At 47.6% G+C, this 27,953-nt stretch overlaps 1 pseudogene; it reads right to left on the reverse strand.

The window, feature by feature from the left end:
• Positions 1-11,538: 11,538 nt before the first annotated feature.
• On the reverse strand, positions 11,539-26,933 carry LOC136957942 (piggyBac transposable element-derived protein 4-like; annotated as a pseudogene).
• Between the last annotated feature and the right edge of the window lie 1,020 nt (positions 26,934-27,953).

Genomic DNA, 27,953 nt, shown 5'->3' on the forward strand with positions numbered 1-27,953 from the left:
CGCAGGATGTTGGATGAAGACTTGAACACAGGTTATTGGAAGAAGACTTGGACACAAGATGTTGGATGAAGACTTGGACACAAGATATTTTTATTCTGATGACCTTAGCAATGGGTAGTGTTAATGTCTTCGGACAACAGTATGTCATCCCTGGGGGTTGTTAATACTGATAGGCTCCTATTTGCCAATAGGGTCTGGTTGGAAAGAAGACAACATGACATGGATATTCTGAACACAGGATATGAGAAGAAGACTTGGACACGGGATGTGGGATGAAGACTTGAACACAGGTTATTGGAGGAGGACTTGGACACAAGATGTTGGATGAAGACTTGGACACAACATATTTGTATTCGATGACCTTAGCAATGGGTAGTGTTAATGTCTTCGGACAACAGTATGTCATCCCTGGGGGTTGTTAATACTGATAGGCTCCTATTTGCCAATAGGGTCTGGCTGGAAAGAAGACAAGACGTGGATATTCTGAACACAGGATATTGGAAGAAGATTTGGACACAAGATGTTGGATGAAGACTTGGACTCAAGATATTTTTATTCAATGACCTTAGCAATGGGTAGTGTTAATGTCTTCGGACAACAGTGTGTCATCCCTGGGGGTTGTTAATACTGATAGGCTCCTATTTGCCGATAGGGTCAGGTTGGAAAGAAGACAACAAGACATGGACATAGGATCATCAGGAACAATACGTCCAATAAGAATATCCTATGTGACAATAGGTAGTAGTAAAGTCTTCGGACAACTGTATCCCTGAGGGTTACTAATACTACTCCTATTGGTCAATAGGTCTGGCAGTGGAAAGGGAGGAGCCTATAAAACAGACTCCTGCTCATTCATTCATTTCAGGGGGACGGAGTGGGGTTTCAGGTGCGCGTGCCTAAATGGGGTCTCACCTGTACTGTGGTCCCATTGGGGTCCCACAGGGTGTTTCCTTGTTATTACTGCCACACCTAACCCTATACCTGTGGTCACAACGTTCTCTCATCCTCTTGGACATTTGGGTGGCCAGCTGAGGCTCAACTTTAGACAGGCCCAGGAGACCCGGGTGGTTTTAAATTTATCTCTGCATACAGGAGAAACAAAAATCTTAAAGATAAACTGGTACACTCGAGCCTGAATAAAAAAACTAAGGTATCCCTAACAGAACAACAACACTTCCAACAGGATGTGTATATTGGGAATAGATATTCTGGGAGGGGGGTACCTATAGGGAATAGCATTGATTTTAAAACTTACAACGTGGTCTATGCTATCAGATGCTCCGGTTGCCAGAAACTGTACATAGGAGAAAACAGATACTCCATGGAGATCCGTTTTAAACAGCACAGGTATCAGGTCAGGAGAGGAAACGAGGATACAGTCCTTTACCGGCACTTTGTAATGCATGGGGTTAACAACATGGGGATTGAGGGTCTGGAGAGCCATAAAGAGTGGACAAAGACAGAAGGCTGAAAGGACCTGGATACACCTTTTAAAAACAATTGACCCGCTAGGGCTAAATGAAAAATATTAAAAATCCAAAAAGGCCCTGATTAAACATCAGGGAGTGTTGAAAAAAACTTACCTTGGTCTTCCTTGGGGGTACCTGTAGACACTACAGGTAGTTGGGATCTTCCACATGGCGGGTTTTCATATATATTATGTTTATATGTTTTCTGTTGTAATAATGATACTATGAATTATGATTTATTACATTTTTGTTGGGTGCTTATTGCCCCGCCAGGTGGGGGATCCCAACTCCAAAAAATGCAGTTGCACTTACCTTTCTTGCTGCATTCAATGTCGAGGGATCCACCTGGGGAGAGAGAAAAGTGGTGAAACATCGGTTTCTTGCACCCTCATAGAGGACAAACTGAATGTTTCATAATTTTTCAAACACTTACCTTACAGACCTTCAAATCTCCTTTTTTCACATTCTCACAGGAACAATAGACCTCCACAGTCCAACACGGGGGGCTAGCGCCAGTGCAACTCCAACCCTGCAGGGGGTTGAGATCTGTCGCCTAACCTAACCCTAGCCCTAACCCATCTCTCCCCCTGCTTTGAGACACTGTTTATGGCACTCTTGTGTCTCTGTGGATTAACCTCTTCCTCCTACAGCAATCGATGATGACCTCTACTCTGCGGATCACCGAGTATAGGATAGCTTCTTATCTTTCAGGCAGGCCCCCTTTAGCTCTTTCTTGCAGGTTAGCTTCTCGGCAAGGTAGGACACACACTCACTCACTTAGTGACGCACGCACGCTCTGGCCCTCCGGTTTTTTAGTTTTGCTATCCGCCTCCTCTCTTGCCTGGTAGTCCACTGTGTTGGTTTCACCCCCCTTGTCTTGCCTTCCCTCTGTCTCCCCCTCTCTCCTCCCCCCCTCCCCCCTCTCTCTCCCCCCACTAGCATCTCTCCTCCTCGCCAGTGGCGTTACGCCCCCCAGAATCCCCCCCACCATCCCTACAGACCCCACCCCCACCATCCCCCTCCTCCTCCTCCCCCCTCCTCTTCCCACTACCCAGACTCTGGTGCCCGCTGGGTCTACATGACCCCTGACCCCTATCTCCCTTATTATCCCCCCTACGCACCGAGCCCCAGTGGCAGCCTCACCGGTCCCTTCCACCGTTACGCCCCACGACAGGGCTACCACCACCGCCCCCCACCCTCTTATCATCCCTCCTCTCACCAGACCTCCGGTCACCTGAGGACCCCCAATACTGTCCCCCCCCACCCCCACCCCTCTGTTCCCACACCTCTCCAGACCTGCCTACACCACCAGCTCCTCCACCTCTACACCCCCTCCCTCCAGGCGTCGCCGGGGAGGGTTACGTAGGACCCCGGCCCAAAAATATTATACGGCTCAGCTGGCGGCCACCCGTCCCCCTCCTCCACTCCCCGACCCCTCTTGGGTCCCAGCCCCAACCTGGCCCACCCCAGGTCGGTGACACCTTCCGTGTCCACCGCCACCCCTACCACACTGGGCCTACTCTCTAGCACGGGAGCCACTTTGGGCTCCTCCGCCACGCCCCAGACCCCGGCTAGCTCCACCGGCCGCAGCAGCACCTCTGCCCCCGCAGCGCTGATGGCATTAGCGCCCCGAACTGTCAGGCCCACCCCATCCACCGCCCCCCTCCTCTCCGCGGACCTGCACGCGGTCTCCCGCCACCAGTCCCTTAAGGTCTATGGCAGGCGAACCACGGAGGCGGGCAAACTCATTTGCCGCCTCCTCAGGACGGCCTACCACCACGGGCAAGTATCATCGTTTTTAAACGAGGGCATCCCTCCACCCGGCTACGACAGCAAGGTGGAGGAGTACGCCGCCCAGTTCCGCCCGCTCTCCCCCACTCCGGAGAGCCTACGGGAACTGTGGGATAATGTGGTTACCTGGATCCGTCACAACTACCAGGTCCTCTCCACCCACTACTCCTCCACCCTCACCTCACTCTCCGGATTTCTCAGGGCCCAGTTCCCCACCCACCGCTCTTGGTCGGACTCCTGGGAACTGGGTGTCCGTTGGGCCACTCAGGACCTCAATGCCCCCATCCCCCAGAGGGTCCTGCAGCACACCAGATCCCTGCTGCCAGTGGATATCTACCCCACAGGCCCCCACTCCCCTTACCCTCTCCCTGGGTCCGCCGCTAAGGCTGAACTCCACGCCACCACCACCACCACCCCCCCTCACACATCCTCCTCCAGAGCCTCGCTAACTTTATTTGACCCCCTCCCCACCCCCATGGGGGTCCAAACCCCGCCGGTAGCTACTGCAAGTGGCTCTGACGAAACTGCCCTGGCCACGCCCATCCTCCCCTCACCCACCCCTACAACCAGGCCCTTTCAGCCTCCCAGATCCAGGTACCACTATCCCCCCCAGTGGATATGGACCTGGACTGGAGCCCAATCAATGTGGAGGAGGTCAGCTCACAGGCGCTAGAACCTAGGGAGCAGAGACCTCCCAACACCCCTAGGCCCCGCCACCATGCCACCACGTCCAGTATCACTTTGGATGATGACTTCCCCGTCCACCAACCGCCACCATACACCACTGCTGGGACCCAGGACGCCTCTGCCTTCCTGGAGTCCAGCATTCAATCCCTCTCCCCTCCCCACCGCCCCCTTCCCTTGGCCCCCCCTCTCGCTCCCTCTTGGACGCTCGATGAGGACAACATTGAGGAGGAACTCTTGAAGCTAGTGTCCCCTCTGTTCGACACGGGGGCCTCCACCTCCACGGGGGCGCCTGCTCTTACCCAACGTCGTTCCTTAACCCCCATTCCCCCTCTCGGTTTCTTAAACACCCCCACCCCCTCCGCACCATCCCTCGCCCCCCTTCTCTCAAGCTCCCAGCCCATCACAACCCAACACACCCCTAGCTCCCAAACACCCACCCCTCCTCCCCACCACCTTAAGAAACAACTTAAGAAACACAACAAAAAGACAACAAAAAAATAAACTTTGGGTTGTCCTTGTTGTCCCTCCCTCCATTTTTTTACCCCACCCCATCTCTAATCTCGCCCCAGATTGGGCCGTGTTCGGGCGCTTCCCAACTGTCATTTGGGACCTGTTGGGTTCCTGCCCTTCCTGCTGTCTCCTGTCTGCTGTGTACTGTGGGAATGCCTTCCTGCTCCGTGCTGTGTGAATGCTCTCCTGTCTGCTGTGTGAATTCTCTCTTGCTGTCTGCTGTGTGCTGTGGGCGGTGTGCTGTGTGAATGCTCTCCTGCTGTCTGCCGTGTGAATGCTCTCCTGCTGTGTGCGGTGTGCTGTGTGAATGCCTTCCTGCTCCGTGCTGTGTGTATGCTCTCTTGCTGTCTGCTGTGTGCTGTGGGCGGTGTGCTGTGTGAATGCTCTCCTGCTGTCTGCCGTGTGAATGCCTTCCTGCTCTGTGCTGTGTGTATGCTCTCTTGCTGTCTGCTGTGGGCGGTGTGCTGTGTGAATGCTCTCCTGCTGTCTGCTGTGGGCTGTGTGAATGCTCTCCTGTCTGCTGTGTGAATGCTCTCCTGCTGTCTGCGGTGTGCTGTGTGAATGCCTTCCTGCTCCGTGCTGTGTGAATGCTCTCTTGCTGTCTGCGGTGTGCTGTGTGAATGCCTTCCTGCTCTGTGCTGTGTGTATGTTCTCTTGCTGTCTGCGGTGTGCTGTGGGCGGTGTGCTGTGTGAATGCTCTCCTGCTGTCTGCTGTGGGCTGTGTGCTGTGTGAATGCTCTCCTGTCTGCTGTGTGAATGCTCTCCTGCTGTCTGCGGTGTGCTGTGTGAATGCCTTCCTGCTCCGTGCTGTGTGAATGCTCTCCTTCTGTCTGCGGTGTGCTGTGTGAATGCCTTCCTGCTCCGTGCGGTGTGTATGCTCTCTTGCTGTCTGCGGTGTGCTGTGTGAATGCTCTCCTGCTGTCTGCTGTGGGCTGTGTGAATGCTCTCCTGTCTGCTGTGTGAATGCTCTCCTGTGGGAATGCTCTCCTGTCTGCTGTGGGTTGTGTACTGTGTGAATGCTCTCCTGTCTGCTGTGTGTATGCTCTCTTGCTGTCTGCTTTGTGCTGTGTGCTGTGTGAATGCCTTCCTGCTCCGTGCTGTGTGAATGCTCTCTTGCTGTCTGCTGTGTGAATGCCTTCCTGCTCCGTGCTGTGGGAATACTCTCCTGCTGTCTGCCGTGTGAATGCTCTCCGGCTGTGTGAATGTTCTGCCTCCTGGCTCTTGCCTCCTGGCTCTTGCCTCCTGGCTCTTGCCTCCTGGCTCTTGCCTCCTGGCTCTTGCCTCCTGGCTCTTGCCTCCTGGCTCTTGCCTCCTGGCTCTTGCCTCCTGGCTCTTGCCTCCTGGCTCTTGCCTCCTGTGTGCCAACTGTCGTTTAGGACTTGTTGGGTTCCTGCCCTTCCTGCTGTTTCCTGTCTCCCTTCTCTGGTGGTTATTACCTCTATACTCTTTAGCTTGGAATAATTTGTTTTAGCTGTTGTAGTTCTTGGTGTTGTAGTTGCTGACAATGTGAGTCCACCCATTTTAGTCCTGTCTCGTTGGCGTGCCTGGTTGGATCAGGAGGAGTTTATCCATGTGTCTGACCTTTGCTCGCAGTGCCCACTCACTGCTCTCTGGTTCAGACGGCGTGCTACCATGGGGCACTCGGCCCGGGTTCTCCTCGGAGTTCCTGGAGAGGCCTAGCCTCTTTTCTCTCTGTGGGTGATCCTTGGCGATGGAAGTGCCCGTGCTTCTGACCCTGACCTCTGCTGATCTTCGGATCTGTCAGGGTGATAGGGAATTTCAAACTTACAACCCTAACCCTAACCCCCGGATCCTCCCACTTCTCCCCCCCTCCCTCCTACCCCCCCGTTTTAGGCTTAATCAGCCCGTGCCAACACCCCAGGATCCCTCCGGGCACGTCTGGGTCCTAATGACCAAGGACCAATTTACCCGCCGATCGGATCCCGTGCGTCGCCCTGACCACCGACCACCAGGCGGCCGCCCGCCACCTGGAACACCGCCGGCAGGCATCTCCCTCCCCATCCCCACGCCGCGCTCGCCGCCACCAGGAGGACCGAAGGCGGCGGATCCGTACCTCCGGCCCCTCTTCCTCCACCACCTCTGCCCGGTCTGCTGACCGTCGTGCCCACCGCCCAACCTCCTCCCATACAACCAACATCTCCGCCCAGTCGCCTCGGCGGCGCGGTGGTGTCCGCAGGACCCAGGCGCGCCAACGCTACTTGGAGCGTACCGCCGAACCTGCCCGCGCCACCCCCCGGACGGGGCAGAGCAGCGGACCAGCCCGCCACACCACCACACTACCCTCCCGGAGACCTTCCACCTCGGCGGCAGACCCCTCTGCCGCTGACCACAGACCTCCACGCGGTCTCTAGAACCCGGGCACGACGGGAACATGGCCCGGCGATCACGGAGGCTGGCAAACTGATCAACCGGGTGATCAAGACCGCCTTCCACCGCGACCAAGTAACCGCCTTTTTAAGGGACAGCATCGCCCCGCCCGGCCACACACAAAAGGTGCTGGAGCTAGCGGCCCTCTTCCGCCCCTCATCGCCCACATATGAAAACTGGGACGAACTCCGCTCCAACGCCAACACTTGGATCTCCAGCAATTATCAGTTGCTGGAGAGACACTACAACCTGGCGTTGGAGGCCAAAGTCCGCCATCTCCAGATCCAATTCCCGGCCTTTGATGGCTGGCCGGATGCCTGGGAACTGGCGGTCTGCTGGGCCGCCGTGGATCTGGGGGCCCCCGTACCTCAGCGAACCCTGAGGTGCGTGGAGGCCCTCCTGCCGGGACGGGTCTTCCCCATTGAACCAGCGGTCCCTTGGATCCCCCCGGTGTCTGTCACCAGACCCCCGGGCCTGCCCGACACGGCCCCGGGTGTAAATCGGACTGGTCCCTGACCCCCTCTAGGCGGGTCATCATCATGGGGGACTCCAACCTGCACCGCCTCCCTCCAGTTCTACTGGACCATGTGCAGGTGAACTGCTACCCCGGGGCCAGATTCACAAACGCTGCCAACATCCTAAACAGCGTCGTGACCCCCAATGTTCAGGTCACCCATGTGATCCTCTCCTTCGGCCTGAACAACCGAACCACACCCTCGGCCTATGCCCACCCCCAGGCCGATGTCATGGTCCGCCGCGCCCACACGGTGTGGTCCCCCTCGTCAACGGGGACCCGGCCTTACCTGGAACCGAAAGGGACAACCTGGCACGGCTGAACATGTTCCTTGCATCCCACACCGCCGTCATACCCCTCCTCCCTCCCGCCAGGTTCCATACGGAACATGATGATGTCCACTGGATGGCGTCCACGTCCCGCGCAATGTTGGCCCATTGGACCCCGTACCTGGGCTAACCTTGCCGCCCACCGCCCCTCCTAGGACAAGGAGTCAGTGCTCCGCCATTTCTATGGCTGCTGGCATGATCCTTAGGGCCCCCTCCACCACCTGCCCCTTTTCCCTTGGGGAGGTTCGGCCTCCACACCCCCACACCCTTCCGTCATCCCACTCCTATACCCGCCTGCCCAATTGGACCCATCTTTTCCGCCCCTTACCCAAACCTCCCCTGTTCCCGCCGACGGAACAGGGGTCACCTCCCCCAGCACGGTAATCATCACCCCCCCACAACACACCATCACCCCACCCACCTGAGCCTTGACACTGTTTCACTGGTGTGCCTAGGTGGATACAGAGACGGACTATTCATGTGCCCACCTCTGTTTCCTGTCCCCCTGAGTGTTCTCCTCCACTCCGGAGGTTGGGTGGCTTGCGTACCACTGGACACCCGGCCTGGGTCCCCTTTTGGGTTCCTGGAGGGGCTTAGCCCCTGTCTCTTGGCGTTGTATCCCGGGGTCCCTGGAAGATGCCAGTGCACTCACTCTGATCCTTGCTTACCGGTTCTCCGATCTGCTTGGTGATGGGATTTCTCAGACATACAACCCTAACCCTAATCAGTCTGACCTTTTATCCAAACCCCAACCCTAGTTGCACGCAGCCTGACCTTTACTCCTGGGGTGCCCCAGGACCCAACGGTTTCAAAATCCTGGTCTTCAGGGCCCCCCTGCCCTGCACATTTGATTTTTCCCCACTCCAACATACCTGATACAAATGAAGTCATTACTAAGCTTCTCCAGAGCTTGATAACAACCAATTCATTTGTATCAGGTATGTTCATTCAGACCAATTGTTCTGAATGTTTCCCCTCCACCTACACCTGATTTTAATGAACAGCCCTTACTAGCTTCTGCAGAGCTAGATAACCAATTCATTTATATCAGGTATGTTGGAGATGGGAAAAATCTAGGACAGGGGGGCCTTGAGAAATATTGATCAATCTCTACCCTGGTCCTTGAAAATCATACAGAACAGGTGGTTATGTTTCCCCTCCTCCTACACACCTGATTTTAATAGGCTGTGGGCCGGACCCCAAAATTGTGAATTTCATTGATCCCTGTCAGGGAACTAAGTAATTTGTTTACAGATGGCATGGAAAATTTGTATAAGTAGTTTACCGATTGTTTCCAACGTGGATATGTGCACATTTGATGAAGATATCGATTTAAACGTTTACATTTTTAAAAGGGCAAATTTGTAGGACTACTAAAACGTCGCCTCCGAAGACTTAAACAAATCCCCCGTCTCCTTGACAACCTGTCACGTCGCCCTGATTAGAACGAAAGCCGGCTATTAAAAATCGTTTTTTTAAATACTTTTTGTCTAACGTTACATGACATGAGCTATAATATACATTGAGCACTTACCGTCAGACCTCCGTTGATCACCTGTGGGTTATCTAATGTTACATAGACAGCAAAACATCAAAGCGAGACGCGATGACAGCCGGCAACTTATTTGACAATGAAGTGCTGTATACATGTTGCCTCGAAGACAAAAAGCCAAATATCCCTATTCTCAAAAGCAAGTTGGGCATCATTTGTTCAGTGTGCCCAGAAATGGGTTAATCTCAACACAGCTGAGAGTTTGATTGCTGAAAAAGCAATAGCGAAATTTAATTTGACGGAGACGTGGCGACACCAAGATGTGCCAGTTAATGTGGGCTTCCATAGGGAGTGCTACATGCTCTTCACTAAAAAAGAGCACATTGCAAGAGCATGTAGGAGAGAAAAGGCAGCCAAAGATACTGAAGGTATGTATAAAAAAACATAAATTGTGAGTTAGATGGCTGAGCGGTGAGGGAGTCAGGCTAGTAATCTGAAGGTTGCCAGTTCGATTCCCAGCCGTGCCAAATGATGTTGTGTCCTTGGGCAAGGCACTTCACCCTACTTGCTTTGGGGGGAATGTCCCTGTACTTACTGTAAGTCGCTCTGGATAAGAGCGTCTGCTAAATGACTAAATGTAAATTTAATGTAAATAAATTCTACCAATTCTCTATTAAGATAATTTTGTATTGGTGCTTCATGTAACTGTTATACGTGTATTGTAGTTGGTTTAAAAATGTTTGTTAAATAAACCTCACACTACCAGTGAATCTTAATTACACAATGTGATTTTTAATAAATGTATATTTTTGAACACTTTGTATCTTACATTTTTTATTGAAAAGCTGGACATTTAACAAGGGCAAAAAGCATCGATTCAATATTAGATTACAGGTTGACAATGAATTGAACACAAAAGTCATTGTTGGTTTTTAGGAAAGTTTTTTAAAAAAGACATTAAATGGTTTTCTTCCATTCTAAACATTGAGATTACTAGATTAAAAGTAACCACCTTTGATAAACATGCTTTGTCCCCTTTGTTCTGTCCCCTACATATGTAGATAAAGCCCAACTACTGCCAGAGGAAGTCAGTGATGACACTGCATCCAAAGTCCGGGTTTTGCGTTCTGCATCAGATGGCCCAAGCCTCCCAAAAAGAGCTTCCCATCTCTTGCCTGTTGGATGCCTAATATGCAGAAAGAACCAATACATTACTAACAGTCACAGCAGAAAAAGGTCAAAAGAAAAACTTGCTCAGTGTGAAACACTAACTGCCGGTAAGGTACTTGTTGCTGCAGAGGAACGGAGGGATGAAAGTGTACTAATGCACATACGTGGGAGGGATCTTGTAGCTTCAGAGGCCATGTATCATTTGAGCTGCTACAGACATTATACAAGACATCTGGCCAAAATTCCTCAAGAGGGAAATCCAGAAAGCAATCCATATCAGGCAGGCTACACCAATTTCTGCAAGTCAGTGGTGGAAAAGAGGTTGCTGAGAAACCGTGAGGTGTTATGGCTGTCCTGGCTAAATGGCCTTTTTAAGAAAATAGTTAAGGAAAAAGGTGTTGACATTTCAACTTACAAAGCCTTTTCCTTAAAAGCCAGACTTCAAAAGTCACATCCATTTTTGAGATTTCTGAAATGTTCAATAAATTATTTAGTGTATGTTGATGATTTAACTGCTGATGAAGTAATCCATGATAAAGCTACACAGCCATCATCCTCATCATCAGACCATAGTGAAGATGACACAGAAGATGACACAGAACCAAGTCATGTTGGAGCAGGGCAAGGAACAAAAGACTCAAGCCTTCTCTATCATGCAGCCATGTCACTCAGGGAGATTATTGAGGCCAAGTGCAAAACTACTCCTAAACTGCCATGGCCACCCACAGCGCAAGACCTTCAGATGGACACTGCCTCAAATATTGTACCAAATGAATTATACAATGTCCTGGCTTGGACAACAGGTATGACTACAGAATTTAGAACTGGTGGTTTGTGTGCCAATGTTAGTGTGGAGAACAATCGGAAGATTGTGTCATTGTGTCAAGATATCATGAAACTGGAACATGACACCGCTCTAGCAGAGCTGCAATTGCAAAGAGGTGATCAAGTGTTCAAGTTCATGCAACTCTTGTATGGGACAACAACGACTTTGGTGAAGAAACACTATCTGGAAAGGGAACAACACATAACACAAATGGTATTATAATTCAGAGGCCAATTACGTGTGTTGTGTCTACTTCTGAGACAGTATCTCTGCAGAGAACAAGGAAAAGATCTCTTCAACCACCTCACGCCCATATTGACACCTACATTAGAAGAAAGAGGACCGGTCCAAAACCTTTTGGATCAGAAGTTGAACTGGGACACGAGAAATACATGTATACACAGGAATCTGCACGAAGACTGGATGATGCCTACTTTTTCATGAAGACTCAAGAAGTTCATGGCAGCGTTTTACCTGGATGGACTGGTCACAATACACTTCTTCAGAGAGGTACGATTCCACAGCAGTCTAAAATTGGTTACCTGCCCATCATTGACGCCAGTCCAACGGACCTAGACACAGTACACACCATCCTTACTCGTTCAATAGAAATAGCAGACAAACTGGAGCTGAATGAAATTGTGTTGGTAATGGATCAGGCCATATATGCAAAAGCACAAGAAATTCGTTGGATGAACACCACATTTATGAAACGACTAGTCCTGAGAATGGGGGAATTTCATACAGCCATGGCATACCTGTCCTGTATTGGGAAGCGCTTTGGGGATGCAGGATTTCAAGATGTCATCATTGAAGCTGAAGTTGTTGCTGTAGGATCTATAGAAGGAGTCATAACTGGACATCAGTACAACAGAAGCATCCGTTCTCACAAGTTAATGTGTGAGGCATTTCAAAGACTCCGCTGGCAGGCATACCTTGACATCCTTTCAGAAGACGACCGTGAATCTGCTATGAAGATAGCTGCTGATCTGCAGACAGCCTTCCCCGGTGAAGACTTTGATGTTTTGGTAATTTCTGAGAACGTTTTGACAGTTATGAGAGGGTATGAAAATTTTATCAAAGACAACACCACCAACAAGACATTCCACTTTTGGAGCACATACATATCAATGGTTGAGGACCTTCTCCTCTTCATCAGAGGAACACGCGAGGCAAATTGGAGTCTCCATCTGTCAAGTGTCCATTCCATTTTGCCATGGTTCTTCTCTTATGACAGGATCAACTATGCTCGATATCTATCAACGTACTGGATGGAGATGATAAGTTTAGGGGACACTCATCCAAGTGTAGCGGGGTTTGCTCGTTTAAAGATAGAAATACTTAATTTATCATCAAGTTTGGGGCACCACCCTAATATTGGTTTAGGACATTAGGGAATCCTATGTTTAATATGTAATAATCAGTCTCATCTTTAGGAATGAATTCGTTCTAAGTGTAGAGCCAATCGTAACATCAGTGAACACGCACGTCAAAATATCTTTACAATGAATTTATTCAAGTAAGGTAAACAGATCTTATGAACAAGTTGGATTATGGGTTTGATATGAGAGATTGGTTTCAATGAACAGAATGAAATGGTCTAACTTAAAGAAAGACAGAAATTGTACAGTCAATGATTACATCCTTACAAATCATAAACAGAGCTCACGCCAATGCCATGTCGAGGAGGAAAGAGCGTTAGCCATAGTTACGTTTGATCAGGGGTTGATCAATGATGTTAAGGGCGATTTGCGCCAAAGGTCCATTTGAAGAATCTGAAGTCAAAGCGCGGCTGCGCTGGGTCATGTGACTGAGTCTGCGGGATCTCAGTGGAGTCGCATTTGGAATTGCGTTTTTGGTTCTTCTGTTGAAACGTCCAGATAGTGACGCGTTCACTATGAAGTTGAATCTCAGGAGAAGCTTGGCGACGTCCTTTGGAACGCCAATCCTGATGGCGTTCATGCCATGGTCGGTTTCGCTGGAGTCAGAGATTGATGGTCATCTTAGGGTTTTATACAGTTCGAGAGAGGACCCGTCTGGGGTCAGATGTGGATTGGGGGAAGCTGGGTTCTCAACTCCCCCCTCCTTCCTTCACACCTACCAAAGGTGTGATCTGATCTCTGGCTGGTTCATTCGATGGTTCAAATATTGTTCTAGACATCTTGGTACAGTTACAAAATATAGTTGAATGATTGTTTTATTATGATAGCTTCGTGTAGATACCAAGAATGACGTGGTTATCTTTCAGGAAGAAGGAGTTGTTACTAGAATCAAGATTTCAGTGAACACAACATTAAAACAAAGTAACAAACATAACACAAATATCCCTCTCATAATTCTCCACCATGTACTCTTGTGGTAAAGGTGAAGTCTCAAGAACTTTCCTCGAAAGTTCTGATCAAGGTATGTTCTTTGTTCAAATCGCCGCCGAAACGGATAGCAAATGGTAGCTGGAGACGTGTTGTCTAAATCAGGCCCTTTGAAGCTTGCAAGCTAGCAGGAGGGCTGATTAGGTAGATTGGGGAGGTCCCCCCCCCCCCAATTCTATGGTTCCTTTGCATCGGCGTTTGGTGGGTAATCAGCATACTGAGGGTGTCACAAGGGCTGATTAGGTTTGTCTGATGTGATTGAATCACTCTTCAGGTGTGGCAAGATGTTGGCTCCGTGTGGTCTTGCGGACCTCACTACATCCCCCCGGATGTCAACTTTCATAGACCGTCGTCGATGAAACTGTTGACATGAAGACAAGAGAAGAAAGACCACAGCAGCGTAACAGCATGTCACCCCCCCTCCCCAGACATTGGCATGGCTATGAGTGATTAAGCTATGACATGACATAGGAGAAAGGTTGAGAGGAAATTATTGAAACAAAAAGAGGCACTTGAAGTGGCTTACAATGGCCGTAGCAATTGAAGCTTTGTGACTAGGGGTCTAGATGAGGGAAAAGTTGTCGGCTTTTCAATCTTTTTAAATCAAACTAGTGTCAATAAACTCATTTAGGTTATGGTTACAATTGACTACCAAAGACGTATACAAATAACAAATAAAGGTACAAGGTAATTATAGTACATACTTTACACAATTATAGTTACTAAGTAGCTTCTTGAAGTCAACGTAACTAAACCACATTGATGAACTGCATCTAATAATGTAACTTTAGTTTGGCAACCACTGTTTTTTTTTAAACACAGTTAGCTGCGGGAATAGTCAATGCTTTTTTTTCGACAAGCTATATCGTGGCGGCATAATAGGTTACGTGTAGAAACTGCATTGTTTAGTTGCTTCTAAACAAAAGTCCTTCAGGACTAATCACTACTGTCTGTTTCCTTGAACTAGACATGTGCACCAACGTATTAGTTGGTTGGTTAATTCACTTAACCAAATAGCTACACTATTAAAATAGAGGCTATAATAAAGGCTCCTATGCTACTTTCCTTGAAGAGCTGGCCCGAGGCAGATTACAACGTAAATGTCGGGGCAGCGGTGCTTCTGAGCACGCGCATACCTCCGGTCAAACCTAGCTGCTTCCTTTGAGCTAGCTGGTCCCACACACACACTAGCAGCTATTTCACGAAAAACAATTGAATACGCACACAGCCACTGTAGCCCAGGCACAGTAGTATTAAATACATGGTGTTACATACAGTTAGAGCTCGCTCTATTTTAACAGTTCGTTTCACAAAAGTTACGATTGCTCATTTCAATCTATCTTAGCCTCACACGGGGCACCATTATGTAGCGGGGTTTGCTCGTTTAAAGATAGAAATACTTAATTTATCATCAAGTTTGGGGCACCACCCTAATATTGGTTTAGGACATTAGGGAATCCTATGTTTAATATGTAATAATCAGTCTCATCTTTAGGAATGAATTCGTTCTAAGTGTAGAGCCAATCGTAACATCAGTGAACACGCACGTCAAAATATCTTTACAATGAATTTATTCAAGTAAGGTAAACAGATCTTATGAACAAGTTGGATTATGGGTTTGATATGAGAGATTGGTTTCAATGAACAGAATGAAATGGTCTAACTTAAAGAAAGACAGAAATTGTACAGTCAATGATTACATCCTTACAAATCATAAACAGAGCTCACGCCAATGCCATGTCGAGGAGGAAAGAGCGTTAGCCATAGTTACGTTTGATCAGGGGTTGATCAATGATGTTGAGGGCGATTTGCGCCAAAGGTCCATTTGAAGAATCTGAAGTCAAAGCGCGGCTGCGCTGGGTCATGTGACTGAGTCTGCGGGATCTCAGTGGAGTCGCATTTGGAATTGCGTTTTTGGTTCTTCTGTTGAAACGTCCAGATAGTGACGCGTTCACTATGAAGTTGAATCTCAGGAGAAGCTTGGCGACGTCCTTTGGAACGCCAATCCTGATGGCGTTCATGCCATGGTCGGTTTCGCTGGAGTCAGAGATTGATGGTCATCTTAGGGTTTTATACAGTTCGAGAGAGGACCCGTCTGGGGTCAGATGTGGATTGGGGGAAGCTGGGTTCTCAACTCCCCCCTCCTTCCTTCACACCTACCAAAGGTGTGATCTGATCTCTGGCTGGTTCATTCGATGGTTCAAATATTGTTCTGGACATCTTGGTACAGTTACAAAATATAGTTGAATGATTGTTTTATTATGATAGCTTCGTGTAGATACCAAGAATGACGTGGTTATCTTTCAGGAAGAAGGAGTTGTTACTAGAATCAAGATTTCAGTGAACACAACATTAAAACAAAGTAACAAACATAACACAAATATCCCTCTCATAATTCTCCACCATGTACTCTTGTGGTAAAGGTGAAGTCTCAAGAACTTTCCTCGAAAGTTCTGATCAAGGTATGTTCTTTGTTCAAATCGCCGCCGAAACGGATAGCAAATGGTAGCTGGAGACGTGTTGTCTAAATCAGGCCCTTTGAAGCTTGCAAGCTAGCAGGAGGGCTGATTAGGTAGATTGGGGAGGTCCCCCCCCCCCCCAATTCTATGGTTCCTTTGCATCGGCGTTTGGTGGGTAATCAGCATACTGAGGGTGTCACAAGGGCTGATTAGGTTTGTCTGATGTGATTGAATCACTCTTCAGGTGTGGCAAGATGTTGGCTCCGTGTGGTCTTGCGGACCTCACTACACAAGCATAAACCACCAGCTCCAATCAGGAGATTTTGTTGCCCAGAGACAGCAGGCCTATGGCTTTGCTTATACTGCATGTGACCAAGTGATTGAGCAGACAGCAAACCGTGACTCCAAAACAAAAGGTGGACTAACTGGATTTTCACTCAACAAAAGCGCAGTTCATAGATGGACACTCACACAACATGAGCGTGCAGCCATCACTATGGGGTGCAGAGACATGGCTGGACACAACACCACAACAAGGCAAAGAGCGGATCTAGATCCCGCCCTGCTTCAGGACAAGCTCTCCCAGCTGAACGTGCCTGATTCCACCTGCAGGTGGATCACAGACTTCCTGTCTGACAGGAAGCAGTGCGTTAAGCTGGGAACACAAGTCTCTGACTCCCGGTCCATCAGCACCAGATCACCTCAGGGCTGCGTCCTTTCTCCTCTGCTCTTCTCCCTGTACACCAACAGTTGCACCTCCAGTCATCCGTCCGTCAAACTCCTGAAGTTTGCGGACGACACCACCCTTATTGGGTTCATCTCTGGTGGAGACGAGTCTGATTATAGGTGGGAAGCGGCCAACCTGGTGACCTGGTGCAGCCAGAACAACTTAGAGCTCAATGCTCTTAAGACAGTGGAGATGGTTGTGGACTTCAGGAGGAACACAGCCCCACTCACCCCATCACCCTGTGTGACTCCCCAGTCAACACTGTGGAGTCCTTCCGCTTCCTGGGCACTATCCTCTCCCAGGACCTCAAGTGGGAACTGAACATCAGCTCCCTCATCAAGAAAGCACAACAGAGGATGTACTTCCTTCGGCAGCTGAAGAAGTTCAACCTGCCAAAGACAATGATGGTGCACTTCTACTCAGCCATCATTGAGTCCATCCTCACCTCCTCCATCACCGTCTGGTACGCTGCTGCCACTGCCAAGGACAAGAGCAGACTGCAGCGTATCATCCGTACTGCTGAGAAAGTGATTGGCTGCAATCTGCCTACCCTCGAGGACCTGCACACCTCGAGGACCCTGAGGCGAGCGAGGAAGATTGTGGCCGACTCCTCCCACCCTGGACACTCCCTGTTTCAGTCACTCCCCTCCGGCAGAAGGCTGCGGTCTATCAGGACCAATACCTCACGCCACAAAAACAGTTTCTTCCCTTCCGCTGTTGGCCTCTTCAACAAGGGACCACACTGACTCAAATGACTTCTTGCTTAAAACACTCTGCTTTTGCACTGCACCACAACATGGTATCTTGTACATTTGTATTTTTTGTAATATTTGTATTTTTGTATTTTTATATTGTAATTTACGGCAACTTATATTTTATTGTATATTTAATTCTATTCTAATCCCACTTAGTACTGCTAGTTTATGTACCCTTAGTATAGTTAGTCCACATTTTAGGTATATGTTTATTGTATGCACCTTCCTGCCAAAGCAAATTCCTTGTCTGTGCAAACTTTCATGGCGAATAAATCCCTTTCTGATTCTGATTCTGAGATGATGCACCAAGAAAATGTGACAAGAAGGATGTAAAGAATATCATGTCTACCATTCAAAACATGATGAATCCATTTGATCCTTCCATAGATAGAGAGGTCCTTTACCACATCACATCAGGTCATGTAGTATCAGAGCCCATTTTCACAGATCTGCATGAAGCAAAAGAGAGAGGTGAGAAAGCCTTCTTATATTTTTGTGAAAAGAGGCTACAAACTGATGAGGCAGGAATCTATGAGCCAATCAGAAAAATGAAGCTAAAGACCTTCAAAGACACTGCAACTAAAACTGTGACAAAATCAAGAGGCAGAGAGATAGCCCTAAAAGCCGACTGTGATCTGTTCGCCAGACTAATTGTAATTGGAACCTCTAGAACGATTGACATGAGTGAGATGCTTGTATATAGTTTAGGGCCCTTACCTGCATCACTGGCCCATTATGACGGTTCCCTCATGAAAAGTCCAAGGTAGTGCATTTTGTACCGGACACCTACAAAACCTTGAGCATCAAGAATGCAGAACGAGATCTACGTGCTGTAAAGGGCTCTCAAGTAACCAAAATATATTCTGAAGAACAAAGGACACCAAAGCAATGGCTAAAGTTCTTGGCATGTGGTGAAAACAAAGAAAATCTCCTACAGTTTTTCTTTGAGCGATGGTGCAAATCCGGAAATGATCTGATAGATGACCTCACTTTAATCGTTGGACATGGAGGAGAGTGCCATGCTCTAAGAAAAAGACAAAATACAGCTGATCTGCAAGTCTTACCAATGCCAGATATATTCACAGTACAGGAAGAGGCAGACACCCGACTTCTGCTACACTGTGCACATGCTGCTAATTACAGCAGACATATAGTCATCAGAAGTCCTGACACTGATGTGTTTATTCTGGCCCTTGCTTTTTACAAAGAAGTTAGGGCTCATCTGTACTTTCACACTGGAAAAGGAGTCAACACTCGCACAGTTGAAGTTGAAAGGATCCATGACCAACTAGGAGAAGAAGTGTGTGATGCGCTGATTGGTCTACATTGCTTCTCTGGCTGTGACACAGTGAGTTCCCTGTATGGGATAGGAAAGGTGAAGACAGTCAAGACACTCCTGTCTAATCGTGAACACTGTGCTACATTCAGAAAAATGGGCACTGCTTTCACTGTACCACCAGAGCTCTATGAGGCAGTGGAAGCATTCACATGCAAGCTCTATGATCAGAAGGGTATAACAGATGTCAACAAGGCAAGGTGGCAAATGTTCAGATCAGGGAAATGTTTGGAGAGAAGTCTTCCTCCAAATAAGGACTCCCTTCACATTCAGAGAGCAAACTATCAGGCTGCTATACACAGGTACAGAACCTAGGAACAGAAAAAAAAAATAGTACTGTAAGAACAAGCAATACCAAGAATTCCAATGTTACTCAGGGATTGGCAAAAATGTATTTTGAAATAAGACAAAATATTCAAGCTGTAAAGGTATATGAATAAAAATACAAATTATAGCAACCATGACATGTATCAAAATAAACAATATTTTGTATTTTGAATTTTAAAAATAGTATAATATGTTTTTATCAAAGCAACATTTGATCATAATTAACAGCTCTTCACTAGACATGGTTTGGACTTGCCTGAGAAAACCAATGAGAGTCATCTTTCACTTGCCATGTGTCTTAAACAAGCAAGTGCAAAGCGCTCAACAGTCTTCCAGCTCCCTGTTTTGGGTCAATTATTTTCTGCATTTTTTAAAATTCTTAACACTGTGCTATTTTGATACACAATACATAGCCATTTTTATAAGGCCCATCAAATAAAAAATAAAATTATAATATAATAATTATACTGGAATATATACCAAAATACAATCTATTCCTTTGTTCTACAGGAGAAGTTTAGAAAACATGCCAGACATACCTCCACCAATCCAGCATGGATGGAGGATCGAGGGGGGATGCTTTGCAGTTAATTGGATGACACTTCCACCAGCACCAGCAAGTGTCATGGAGCTTGTACACTGCAAGTGCAAAACACTACAATGTGTGGGGGGACACTGCACGTGCAGAAAGCACCAGCTACCATGCACAGACATGTGTCAATGTGTTAACTGCTCCAATTGTGTCTAAGTACGCAACACAACATTGTGAGCATGCAGATATAGCACTGATAAACGTAATCTGGTTCAAGTTCATTTTGTCTGGTGTTGTTAATTCACTAAATAGCTTCATGGAGATACAGTTAATACTTTGCCTAATTCACCAATTCAAGTGAGGCGTTCCAAGAGCGTCTACCTTCTGCCCTCCCGATGTAGGCTCCACTCCATCGCTTGTAAAAAGCTCCACCAAGGTACTTTGCTTAGATTAGTTGTACAAATACTGATAGCGGTTAGCTATTTTGAGAACATTACCTACCGCTTCCACGACGTGTGGTGCAGCCATACACTGTAGCCAGAACAACGGAGGAGTTACATCCTTTCGGAGACGGAAAAGTCTGGCAGAAGAGCTGAGTTTAGAGCCAAAGCGATTTCTGACTCTTAGCCACATCCGGGTCTTCGGGCACCGATTCAAACAATGACGTGATTGGTCAACTCAGGTTGACAAGGTAACAACACAAGCTTTGATTGGTTCTTACTCCGGCTAACATTTTGTTGTTAACTTGCGATATTATATCTACGTTATCTTTTTAATGTGCAATAATTGACATTGGAAACAAGCGGTTATGTGCTCAACAACAATTTATTTAGACAGTTATAAAAAATTCACCAGTTCCCTGAAGGAGATCTATCAAATCGAAAACTAAAGGAGAAAAACGGACTTGGCCCACAGTCTATATCCCCCAAGTTAACAGATGCGAAACGAATTTTCTGCCAAAGGTAGTCACGCGTGTTTTCGTGATGTTAGTAACGTCAGTGACTGTGGCTAGCAAATTATCCACCGTTAGCTTCACTTTTCGCCACAAAAACTTAACTTGAGCCTAAACCATGCAACGGAACGTAAATAAAAATATAAGCAACTCAATCGCTACCAAGACAAAACTTTTGACACCTAGGTTGTCTATGTAGGCCAAATATTGACAAAGATTTAGGGGGCAAAAATAAATAATATTAATAATAAATATATATGTGAGAGAACAAAGGTTGTGCTCTCGCCGAAGGCTTGTGCTCTCGCCGAAGGCTTAAGCACACCCAATAATAATATATATGTGAGAGAACAAAGGTTGTGCCCTTGCCGAAGGCAAAGCACACCCAACTAGAGAGGGTACAAATTATGGGGAAATTGTAGGGTGTGCTTGCTTTCGTCGGTTGCACAGGGGTCCGTTTTTGAACGACATTTTTACAACTGACATTTCTGTATATTTTATATAAAAATAACAGTACCATCTGCTAACTGAAAATATGACCCCCAAAACGTAAATAAGCTTGACATTTATTTAGTGGAAAATCGCTCATTCATAAAAAGCTCACTGGTAGCGATCATTGTCAGTAACAACGCAAAATGCGATATAGCCCTGTGTGGAGAAGCTGCCCCGGTAAATTGTACTACTACAGTACAGTACAGTAGACTACTGCTGTGTTCGTCTTGGTAGCAATTGCGTTGGTTGAATTGGATTTAACGTTCCGTTGTACGGTTTAGGCTGAAATTAATTATTTTCATGAACAGATTGACAACGTTTAGGCTGTGGCAATAAAGTTCAGATTAGTAGTTAGATAGACTTTTGATTTAAGTAAGGGGAGTGCCGAACATGTTCTGTCGCCGTTTGACTTCCTAAATAGCTGTGTACTGTAGATGTTTTTGTAGTGTGTCTCGCGTAAGCTACAGCGTTGCAGTGAGCTACACTGGTTTGAAACCACAGGTAATGGTAATTTCACCAACAAATCGTTTACTAATGTCAGAATAAATCCCACAACGAAAATGTATATGTGAGGAATGTTTATTTTAACGATTGAAAACAGATACATCATAGACCACTGTAGTATGTGTTGCCCGGGCAACACAGGCTAATGTCATGATGCTAATACTTCAGTGAAATAGTAAACTACTGTTTCCGAAAGTAGATGTACTTCCTTAATAATATCAGCTAATATTGTACATTACACATCACAATTGTGTATCATATCACAAAGTAAAATGAGTAAATAGTTATCACCCTGGCCTCTTTGCTTGTGGCGTTTCTGCAGCTGCCTTGCAGTAAAGCTATAGTTAGCCTAGCTATCCCCCAAGTTAACAGATGCGAAACGAATGTTCTGCCAAAGGTAGTCACGCGTGTTTTCGTGACGTTAGTGACGTAGTGACGTTAGTAACGTCAGTGACTGTGGCTAGCAAATTAGCCACCGTTAGCTTCACTTTTCGCCACAAAAACTTAACTTGAGCCTAAACCATGCAACGGAACGTAAATAAAAATACAAGCAACTCAATCGCTACCAAGACGAAACTTTTGACACCTAGGTTGTCTATGTTGGCCAAATATTGACTGAGTTTTAGGGGGGCAAAAAGAAAAAGAAAATAAAGATATATATGTGAGAGAACAATGGTTGTGCCCTTGCCGAAGGCAAAGCACACCCAATAATAATATATATGTGAGAGAACAAAGGTTGTGCCCTTGCCGAAGGCAAAGCACAGCCAAATACCCCTCCCCCCTCTCTCTTTCTCGTTGGCTTTCTGAGAGTAGTGTCTTCTAGACTGCAACCTTCTTTACCCTCTACGAATCCATTAGATCATTATAAAAAATTACCAAGTGGAGAATAAATGGCAACTCTTATCACATCTGGAAATGAATTGCTTGTTGAGGGAATTAAAACTAGCCTGTATAGTATCATCATTAGACCTGCATTATTTGACGTCTATTATTGACATTTGAATGTCCATTTTACGTGAATTGCGTTTGTATGTTTCAGTTGAAAACGTAGTGGACTGAATAAAAAAAGAATCTGGTCACCCTATGTTAATACACTAGGGAACTGCCATGCAAAGAAGCATCTGGCGTGACATCATAATCAGAAGTTGACATAGCAACGGACACATCGTGGCATTCCAAAGCATTATGATGTCACGCATGACTCTTTTTGGTAGCCGATATTAGCTAAGACTGACACAAACAGAAACTCAGTACAGAGATAACGTCTTAATGCGTACCACTAATATTAGTAGGTAAACACTGTCTTGTGTTCACAGAAGTGTTCACAATTTTCCATCTTCAAAATTAAGAAAACTGAACTTGAGAACTTCCTCAAGCAACAGAGGGCCAAAGTGTCAGAAGATGAAGCTTAACCCTAACTTCAAACAAGATGGTCCTTACATGGAAACAAGGGTGAGTTTCTATTTATTCAGTAGAGTATAGACAGCTGACTGGCTTTTATTTTTAAAATGGTTTGAGAGGAATACTGATCTGTGAATTGCACCTCATTTGTAACGAGTAAATGTATTTTTAAATGGATCACTGCTCATAGCATGAAGCCTTTTCTCTCTTCCCTAGGAGTACGGTGCCTCCCTCAGAAGAGATCCCTCCACCTTGACTGAGGGCTGGAGAGGGGTGTACATGGGCCACCACCCGGCCGAGGGCAGGGGTCCCTGGGCTGAGGAGGGTGGACTTCCCTTTCGAGAGAGCAGGACCACCAGACTGGGAAGGGTGGAGCCTGTGGAGAGGAAGGCACCAACGTACAAAGAGGAACTAGAACAGCAGGTGACACCCCCCCCCCCCCCCCCCTATGAGTTGGGATACTGTACTAAAATACACAAAATACTATAGATATTATTGATTCTGCTCATAAATAAGTGATTGGTATTGAAGGTATAAACTCACCAAAACATGGACTGAACTATGATACATGGAATTTTCTTTATCAACTTTGAGTTGAGATTCTGTGTTTTACCTTAGTCTATGTTTGAAACAAGTAGCGCAATGATGGTGGGCATGTCATGTTTTGACATGAAGGGTACAGAGAATGGATGAGTGAACGTTTTGGTCAGATAAATGATAAAAGTTGTAGATCTATATTGACTTTTAACATCATTTGTAAGTTAGTTTAATTCATCCCATTTAGACCGTCTCACCCAGTGAAAGTCAGTCTCGTGTTCATGATGATGTCAATGTGTACGTAATCTATCCTCAAACCTCTGGTACATGTGGTTCCAGGGGAGTCAGTATTCCTCACCATATTCCTTCATAACCTTGAATCCCTGCAGATCCAGGAGAAGCAGGAGCTCCGGAGGCTGGAGAAGGTGGAGAGGGACCGGACTGAGGCCAAGATGGAGGCCGAAATAAGAAACTATAACCCATGGGGCCGGGGAGGGTGCGGCGCACCCCTCAGAGACACCCGAGGGAACCTCATTAGTACGTTGTAGCATGTTTCACTTACCTTCATTGTTGGGTCACCTTTCAGGATCGCATAAGTGGATCTGTGTTAAATTGATGAGAGATACAGGCTTATCCCCACATATATATAGGTGCTCATCTGATCTGTGTAACCCTCTGTGACATTGTTTGTAAGAAGGGCTATACAAATAACATGATTTGATATAGTCACTTTGTAGAGGGCCACATTTTAAACTGTTCTACCGTCAGGGGTAAACATGTTTGCTGGTCTGGTGATTTTTACTTTTGAATCTTGTTTTTAAAACACTTCTTATGATTTGCCTGTCTAGCTGACCTGAAGCAGATGCACAAGCAGAATGAGGAAGCTTGGCTGAACCCTGAGACCTCTCAGAAAAAAGCCACAGTCACCAGGCCCATCCTGAGAGAGGACAGACTGCCGCCCATCAACACAGTTTCAGGTAGACAGTCACTGCACCAGCTGGCACATTGCAGATAACAAATACATTAACGTGCATGGAATACACATGGTTATAATATACTTATTCTTTGCAGGTTTTGATCATGTCCAGACCACTGAGAAATCCAGGAGTATGTTTGCTAACCAGCAGACAGGGTCGCACTGGGGGCACCACCTGGCCGAGAGCAGGGGTCCCTGGGCTGAGGAGAATGGACCTCCCTTTAGAGAGAGCAGGACCACCAGACTGGGAAGGGTGGAGCCTGTGGAGAGGAGGGCACCAACTTACCAAGAGGAACTGGAACAGCAGGTGACCCCCCCCCCCCCCGCACCTCTATCTGTTGGGATACAGCACCAAAATGCACCAAATGCAATTAATTCTGCTCATAGATAATGTTTCGGGATTGAAAGAACAAACTCACCAAAATGTGGACTGAACTGTAGAACATGGAATGTTCTTTATCAACTTTGAGATGTTGTGGTTGAAATTGAGATGTGGTGACTGAGATTCCAAGGTGGACCTTAGGATGGTGGATATGTAAGGTTTTGACAGGAAGGGTAGAGAAAAGGAAGGAGGTGACCTTTTGGTCAGATGAAATAGAGCAGTTGTACATCAAAGTAGATTTGTGTTTTTTATACGTTACTTTAATTCACAAAGTGGATCCTTCCCATTTCGACACTTTAGCGTCTCTGTTTCATTATGAAATAATCATTATGCTTTTATAACCTGATAAAGGTAAATACAAGACTATCTTTATTCCCAAAGGATGAATTATTCTAGTTGCGCAAGTTGAAAGTCTCACGTTCATGATGATGTAATTGTGTACGCTGACTGAGTCTATCCTCAAACCTCTGGTACATGTGGTTCCAGAGGAGTCAGTATTCCTCACCATATTCCTTCATAACCTTGAATCCCTGCAGATCCAGGAGAAGCAGGAGTGCCGGAGGCTGGAGAAGGTGGAGAGGGACCGGGCTGAGGCCAAGCTGGAGGCCGAAATAAGAACCTATAACCCATGGGGCCGGGGAGGGTGCGGCGCACCCCTTAGAGACACTCGAGGGGACCTCATTCCCCATTTCGGTAGCTCTGTTTGAAGTTTTGTCTCGCTAGCTGCGTCGCGGAAATGCACGTGCGCCAGTCGGCATGGCCTTACACGTCAAGGCCTACATCAGGCCTTGACGTGTAAGGCCATGCCGACTGCCCTGTGCGCCCTAGTCGAACTAATGACCCCTCCCCCATGCTAGAGTTTACTTTACTCAGTTGACAACTCAGACTCACAACTGACAACTCAGGGAGGGCATGTGGGGCAGTATACATGCGAACAGGCTCTGCAGACTTCTTACACCTGCGACAAACGGTGGTCGTTTTACTGTCCTTCTTCACCGGCAGACTTGACATCTCTTCCTCTTACTGACACAAGAGGTGACCGGTGGTGAGGAGGACGGTCCTGCCGATGAGGCAGCTGCTGCGGCGGCTTCGTCGTCCTCGGCGTCAGCCTCTTCAGGTTGCCGTTGAGGTGGCGGACCACGACAGCTGGCCGTCCGGAGACCTCTCACAACCGCAGCCGCCGCTGCCGTGTGGGGACACGTTGTTTTCTTTCGATCAGCGGATTCACGAGTGCCCTACCAAGCTGCTCGAGGAAAAACCTACTCTTGTTGCGCTTGCCAGGCATCCAGTTGGGGTTGATCTCTCTCCATATCACAAAGGCATTGTAGGTGGAGACGTCAATCATATTGTCGAAGATGACGAGGGGCCAGCGGGCAGTCTTCCTTTTACAGCTGTAGTAAGTCACGACCTTGTCCAGATTGTCAACCCCTCCTTTGTGGCGGTTGTAATCTAGGATGATGGTCGGTTTCCCGTCGTCTCTGTCGCTGATTTCGGCGTCTGTGTGGTGTGTGCTCATGAGTAAAACGTTCTTGTTTTTCTTGGCGAGGTAGGAAACTAGAGTGGTGGTGGGCGTGAAGGCAAACTGCGACAACAGCACCCGTCGCCTGTTTGTCGCTAGCAGCTCAGACTGGAGCTCGGACCTGTTCTTTCGGACCGTGCCAACCATGGTCATATTTCTCGTCGTCATGAGCTCTCGTCCGAGTTCGTAAGAGTTGAATAAGTTGTCACACGTGACATTGCGATCCTTCAGGCCCTCTGTCATATCGAACACGACGCGCATCCCCAGGTTCCTCTCCGGGGCTCCATCACTCAACTTCCCGGTGTACACTTGCAGCTTCCAAGCGTAGCTTGATTTTGCATCGCACGCGACCCACGACTTGATCCCATACTTTGCCGGTTTACTCGGCATGTACTGCCTGAAAGTACACCGTCCTCTGAACGCGACCAGTTATTTATCCACGGTCACTTCGGGCCCTGGGTCGTACAGGCGGGGTAATCTCTCTACCCACATATCCCAGACCTCTCGTATCGCCGCCAACTTGTCCGTGGCGCGTCTCGCCACTCGTGTCCCACGGCCGTCAAATCGTAGCTTTCGAGTAAGTGTAAAAGAGTTTGAGCGGCATCGTAGCACGGAAAATCACTCTGCTGCTTTGTGCATCCCATAGACTAGCGGCTGCTTCGCCTCAGGACTTGTACACTCCCGACAGGATTACAGCCCTATGTAGGCGCGTAGGTCAGTGGCGTCCATGAATTTCCACTCCTCTCCACGTTTCAGATAGCCTTCGCGATTTGTCTCGTCCAAGATCACTCTTTCGATTTGTGGCGTGACAAAGAGTAAAAACGTGGAGACCATGTCATGAGCGTGGGAAACGGCGTAAGCTGTGGGTCCGGGGGGCCTCTCTGTGTTTTTATGCTGCGGCGGCTGCGGGGCAGTCACATACGGAACCGAAGACCATTGGATTTTGCCATTTTTTGACACGAAAGTATCTGGGACTTGGTCCTCGTGAGGATCACTGTCGGCTTTGTCTTCTTCGGGCGCCGACAGGTCGCGGCGTTCTGCGTTGCGCTCTTCTCCGTCTTCTCCGCCTTCTTCTTCTTCTGACACATTCTCTGCGTTGCGCTCTTCATCGCCTTCTTCTTCTGACACATTCTCTGCATGGCGCTCTTCCGCGTCTTCTTCTGACACATTCTCTGCATGGCACTCTTCCGCGTCTTCTTCTTCTGACACATCCTCTGCCTCCTCTTCAGAGTCAACCTGCTCGACATTTGCAAACATCTGCTGTCGAACTTGCAGCGCAGTAAAATCATCAGCCATAGCTGTGTGACTCTAGACGACGGCTGCTGGCCTGACCCTAACCCGCTGAATGTATGTAAGTAGTAGCACTTTCCCAGACATCCTCCTCTCGCACTCAATGTCCAAGCACTCAGTATTTGCTCATTTAGTTGCAGGGGTGGGTGATGGGTGCTCATTTCCTCCGACAGAGACGGTGGGGGGGGTGGGGGTGGGAACTCATTTGTCCGACCGAGATGA

The sequence above is a fragment of the Osmerus mordax genome, chromosome 15 (assembly GCF_038355195.1).
Source record: "Osmerus mordax isolate fOsmMor3 chromosome 15, fOsmMor3.pri, whole genome shotgun sequence".
In the NCBI taxonomy this organism is placed as follows: domain Eukaryota; kingdom Metazoa; phylum Chordata; class Actinopteri; order Osmeriformes; family Osmeridae; genus Osmerus; species Osmerus mordax.